At 37.5% G+C, this 6,171-nt stretch overlaps 1 long non-coding RNA gene across 1 annotated transcript; it reads right to left on the reverse strand.

The window, feature by feature from the left end:
- Nucleotides 1-448: 448 nt before the first annotated feature.
- On the reverse strand, nt 449-5,747 carry LOC138065615 (uncharacterized). Its single transcript, XR_011138715.1, has 3 exons — nt 5,616-5,747; nt 3,271-3,346; nt 449-1,759 (listed from the first exon to the last, which is right to left on the reverse strand). It is a non-coding gene; the product is annotated as an uncharacterized lncRNA (long non-coding RNA).
- Between the last annotated feature and the right edge of the window lie 424 nt (nt 5,748-6,171).

Consider the following 6,171-nt stretch of genomic DNA (forward strand, 5'->3'; position numbering starts at 1 on the left):
TGCTGGAAGCCTGTGCTGACACTGGATGTCACTGTATTGGAACTGTGTATACACAAGATAAGAGACACTGACTGATCAGGCGTTCTAAACGGAAGAGGCAGGGGAAGGAAAAAAATCAGAAAATAAGACTGTAAAAGACCCCAAGAAGTTATCTAATCGATACTTAGCTGTATGGCAGGCACAATTATCAGTTATTTAATCTGTTTCATCTGGAAAATCAGTATTTTGACCATGAATTCTACTGGCTGGATGTGGCAGAAGTGGAAGTTTAATGCTAATCTCACAAGTCCTGGCTGATAGTGTCCATGAAATATTTTATGTTAACTGAACTTGGGAGCCTCTAAATAAGACTATCATAAACTTGCTATCCACATTTGCTACTATGAAACAGTGAGCTAAAACAGAGAAAATCTAGATACCATCTACAATTTTTATTTGCTTTTTTATTCTCATGCATACTTAACAAAAAAAAACATAAAGTCTACACATAGGTGTCTATATTAAAACATCTCCACCTCATTTATCACATTGTATTAGGTATTCGTTCTTTTTCACTATCAGTAAAAACACTATCCTATGCCATATATAATATATGAAAGTCACACTATACAAAAATTCACTGAAGATAAAGTACTAAAATCTAAAAGCGCTGTATCCCCAACAGACTTTTTACATGCTGCAGTGCATCTTTTCCTATGTATTCTGTCTGTTCCACAAAGTAGCGTACATGCCTAATATCAGATAAGCTCATCCTTTTAGTCGCTTACTGTAGATATTGAGCTCTCTTTTCCATGCAGAAGAAAAAATAGTTCCAAGTTACAGACAGTTTACTTTCCTTTGCTATTGTTATGCTATTATTGCTTCTCCGAGCTGAAGTATAATCACCTTCTTTCATAGGTTACTGTTTCTACCGTCTATTTCAAATAAGATTCATACATTGATGCAACCTAGGCAAGATTAATATAGCTTTCCTCTTTAATATAAATCTTTTGATTTGCTGCTGAAGGGACTGTTCTCAAGTACTGCTATCTAACTGCAAGGGACAACACTGTTTATCATTTTCTCCTGAAAGCAGCCATCCAGATCTGGATATTACAGTACTTTGAATTTAGAAACCATGACATATAAATGTGTCTCTATCAAGAGTGAGCAGAAATTTAATTAATAATGTTTATTTTACATCTGAAGCACCTTTTACATTTACTTCACATTTAGGACATATAGATAAAAATCACCACTAAAACAGACAGCCAATACAGTTAGATTTTTTCTGAGGAAACAACACAGAAGTTCAATATTAAAGTTAATGAAATGTAGATCCCTAGAAATAAAAATATAAATAATTGATTTTAGTCAAAAAGCTAATGGAGTATTTCTCTCTTGGAAAACGTTGAGTTTTTTAAGCCAACACATCTTAGGAGAACTGCGTGACAATGAATAATTCTTGTTTTGAAAGAAATTGGAAAAATCTTTAAAATGCTTCAATATATTATTTTGAAATGACTGCTTCGAAATGTTTTTATATCCATACAAAATATATTCTATACATTAAAACTGAAACAAACAAATCAATATAATAGGTTCAGTCACAGTAAATTTCAGTTTTCACCAATTTTCTTTCCAACTTGGAACTGCAAGTACATTTCAGAGCTGTTGAATTTCCTATTAGATAGAAAGTCTAATTCCAGTTTTAGGATAATACTTTTCACCAGATGAATGCTTCTTTCCACTAGCAATTCTCTTCTCCAGGCATGAACTTCTGCAATTAACAAAGCTGAATATTAGAACATGCAGTACGCTTAAACACAGTAGAAGTTAATGTAGCTGCGCTACAAAAAGTAATATGCTCTGCTGCTGATAGCGCGCTAAAAGTGTGAAGTACATTAAGTCCCTATTTCAAGCTACAAAATCAAGTTATCCTAGAGTTTTTGAGAAAGTTTCCCATCTGACACAAACTGGTATAATTCTAACGATTTAATAGGGCCATGCCTTATGCAAGCTGAGGACTTGATGCTGTACAGGTATACGCTTTAGCTGGAACCAACAAGTCATACTGTGATGATGCTTTAAGATACACCTTCCTGTACCTTCTCCTTAAAAAGAATAGACTCAATGGGGCTTGCAAACTTTCCAACCAGATTTTGTTAGAACATAACCCAGAGCACTGAATTTACTAATGGAATGAAATGAGGAAACTCAGACGCACTGGGTGACAGAATAAAAATTAAAATTTGGGGCAAATCTCCCCCTTGTCACCTGTGTCCTTGTAGGTGATGCTTTTTCTCCAGTGTTCCTCTTAGTCCAACAAGCTTGCTGGGTTGCCAACAAATGATGTTGTCCCTCCTGGGTCTGTGAGAAAAATGTTTTTCTTCCCCTCCTTCCATGCCTGCTCCTTGTTCTTCTCAGCAGTCTCTATCTTTGTCCAGCAGAGCATGCTGAGTTACCCTAAAGGCTCCTCCGAAGAAGCTCTCACTGTCACTGAAACTAGGCCACACTGAAGCAAGTCTCCTCCTTTCTGCCTAGCCAGTTCCTTTCCCAGAGAAGTCTGACCTCCCAAGGAAAGAGATTCAGCTAAGGCTGAATAGGTGCAACCATAAAGCCACTGGAAGGTTCAGACTCAGCTTGCATGTGAGACTCCTTCCATTCCTGTGATATATCACTTCCCAACATCTCTCTTTCTCGAAGGTCCCTGGAACAGAAACAATGCCTGCCTTTGTTCTCCTCAAGGTCTTACCACACCTTAGGCATCATCATAGTTCAAATGTTAAGGAGTCTTTCTTCACTGAAGACTCAGGTTGTTTATCAATGTGTATAAGCACAACATCATGCTTTTGTCTCTCTCTCCATTGAAGTCAACACCAATATGGTCCCTTCAAAAAGAGCAGGGTTTGCCTTGAGAGCTTGATCATGCAAGACGCTAGTCCCATCCAGACTAGCACCTAGACACATATTTAACCTTAAACATGCTATTGATTTCAGAGGGATTTTTTCACATGCACAAGTTAGAACAAAATATTTATGCCAATGGAAAAATATGTATAAAGTACAAGCTACTTTGTAGGCATATTATTTAATGTGTACCCTTGCCCCTGCTCTTTCAAGATTACAAGACCTGATTATAACCAGTGGTGGTTATAATACCAGACACTGCCATATTGCCATTGCCTGTAAGGAAGATTCTTTTTCAGTTACCTTGATAAAGGCTGTTATTTTAAGTAAAAACCCTAAAGCCCTTAATTCTGTCACCTGTGTTGCAAGTTGGATATTTACCTGGCAACGGTAATGGCTGTATGTAAGCAAATGGAGAATCATTACAGCTTCATTTCACAATTTACCTTTGCTGTATCTGAAAAAGAAATGGGCATGGTTAATCCCCTTTTGCTTAGAGAAAAAGTGAGCAAAGAGATTGCCTAGAGCAAAATTAAGAAACAATTTTCTCTTCTTACTGTTCCCATTTTATCTCATCTTTCCATTTCATCCTGAAGCTGCTGCCGATAGTGCTAGCTGTGGAATTAATGTCTTGCCAAAACGGTGAGAAAATACTTTTAAACAGTGAGATCTATTAAATTATGCAGAAGTTTCCCCAGGAGAAAGGATGGGAGCCTTATTGCTTGAGTAAGTTTGAACGTGGCATGGATGAGAGAAAGCACTCAAAACCATATTCTAGAAATGATTCTGTATTAATTTTCAAACAATTGGATAATAAGGCACCAAAACTGACCTTTCACTGTATGCAAAAATTTGTAAATAAAACTCCTATTCATGCATACCATTCATTGATATTGATTATCTGTATCATAAGAGTCAACTTGGGTGCTTCGAATAATTTTAGAGATGAAATACTGAATAGTGTTTGTTACTGCTGATGTTTCTAAAAGGTAACACCAGATAACAGGTAACCAAACCCAAGCACACTTCACAGACCTCATGTGTAATGGCAGAAGTTCGAAAAATAGCAGAGGATCAGCTTAGTTAGCTTTTCTTAACTAAGAAACATCTGTTACTTAATCATTTGCTTGACTATTTTGTCTATTCTTCTTGTCCCCAAGTGGACTGTGAATTTTCAAAATGGAGTACAAACATACAGCTAAAAACTTCCAGAGAATTAATTTTGTATGAAATATATTATCACTGTATATTGTGGTATTTGAAACAATCTTCAGCGTAGCATTAGCAACAGCAAAAGCATCTTGATCTCTATGGAATTTTTGGCCCTTTTTGCTTGAGATACAATTTGGTTGTTTGGTTACTTTGCTGATTTTTTTAAGGTTTATGATTTAGCTTTTGGAAGATTGATTGCACTGGGAAAAATTGGTATATAGATGGATACTGAAGAATGAAGAGTGATATTTTAGTTATGGTTGAAGGCGCTTTTCAAAAAAAAAAAAAAAAAAGCAAGATTTTGAAGCATTTCCTAAAAATGGCCAATCTTGGCAACTGCCTAATCTTCCCAGGAATTTTGATCCCCATGACTAATTCAGTTTAATATATTTTTCATATTTGAAATGTGAACTGCTCTTAGTAGTCTCACTAGTCACATGGTAAGCTGCTTCTCCCTGACTGGAAGAATGCACTAGTCAAAGTGCTTGCTCTTGTGCATCCGTAAAATTATGAATAAGAAATGTACTTTGCAAATGTTCTTTGCTATTTGATTTAAACACTACATTTTGTCTCACACTACTATCTGTATATTCCTTCCTTAGAGTACTGGAAGAAAGGCATGAATGCAATCAAAGTGAACTTGCTAAGAAATTCTACTCTGACTTTTGACAGAAAATATTTCTTCCGTCCTCACTAAAGCTCTGTTTGACACCTCCCCTTCTATCAAAGCAAGTTATGGCTGACAGCAGACAACATTGGCTCTCCTGGCCCAATTTTATATTCTCCTTTGTTTTATTTTTTATATTGTGCTGTCTTATTATTCCCTCTGAATACAAATCTCCCATCTGATTTAAAAATATGTAACTCTGGGAAATCTGCCCCAGCATTAATGAGAAATGGCACCATCCATTTATAGGGAGCACCCTGAGCTTTGCCGTTGACACAGGCACCTTAGTGAGTGCAAGGGTAAAAGAGGGAGGAAGGGGGAATGTTTTCCTCCTCTGGTGGGAAAGACAATTTGTCTTCTCTGCACCAATTATCTCAAGTTAATAAATATACGTCACTCTCTTTTAGTTAGTGTAACTCAAGTGAGAGTATGCATGCTGCACACCTACCACAAACTAATACAGACCTGTTTTGATTAACAAGAGAATTATGGTTTTAATCCTAGATGCTGTATCTCATGTACTTTACTGTCTCAAGTATCAGCAGCATTTGACCTTAGAGCTGCACCCAATAGGCCAGCTGGATCAAGCCCATTTAACATGAGCTAGAAACATTTATAAGAGCAATAAAGCTTTCAAACTAACAACCATCCCGGAGTATGAAGCTTTTTAGGGAACGAGCATAAGGGCTGTAAGAACAACCATGTGCTTAGCACCATTCCTTACACATCACTGAAGGGAGCTTTTCTTGCAATGCAAGTTTATAACAGGCAGCACAGATGAGACTATAAAGCAGGTAAGTACGATCAATGAACAGAAATATGTCTGCGCCTGACAAGGCTTATTTACCTTTCAAAATGGGGTCTGCCAGCACAGATCAGTCAAGAGATGAGCCAGATGGCAATATGACATTGTTTGGGAATAAAAGCCCTCGGAGCACATCGTGGTTCCATCTTCTTTAATACCAGATACGTGCATTACCTAGCAGTAAAGATTTGATCTGGGTCAGATACAGTGGCTGTATTTCTGTCGTGCTAGTCAGAACAAATGGTATGGTACTTATGTCAGCTCCTTGCCACCTGCAAAAGGACAGTCAATACCTGTTAGAAGAGGAAGCTAAGTGAGTTCTAGCCTAGCTTAGCACTAGTGCCTAAAGGAGATGAAGCCCGCAGGCCACAAAAATGAATTGTAAATGAGCTCGAAAGACATTGCTGAGGATGCGACTGCAAAACCAGCTAGAACCAGCCCTCAAAGACACAGCACACAATGGACAGAGGTAACGGTTTTCCTTCGGATAAGATAAGGCATAATGAAGTAGGAACATAGCAACCGTCCCGGGATGTAGACGTGAAACCAATCAAAAGGAAAGAGACCACTGGCTCAGTAAAGACGACTGGAAGAGACT

This window comes from Struthio camelus, chromosome 1 (assembly GCF_040807025.1).
Source record: "Struthio camelus isolate bStrCam1 chromosome 1, bStrCam1.hap1, whole genome shotgun sequence".
Taxonomy (NCBI): Eukaryota; Metazoa; Chordata; class Aves; order Struthioniformes; family Struthionidae; genus Struthio; species Struthio camelus.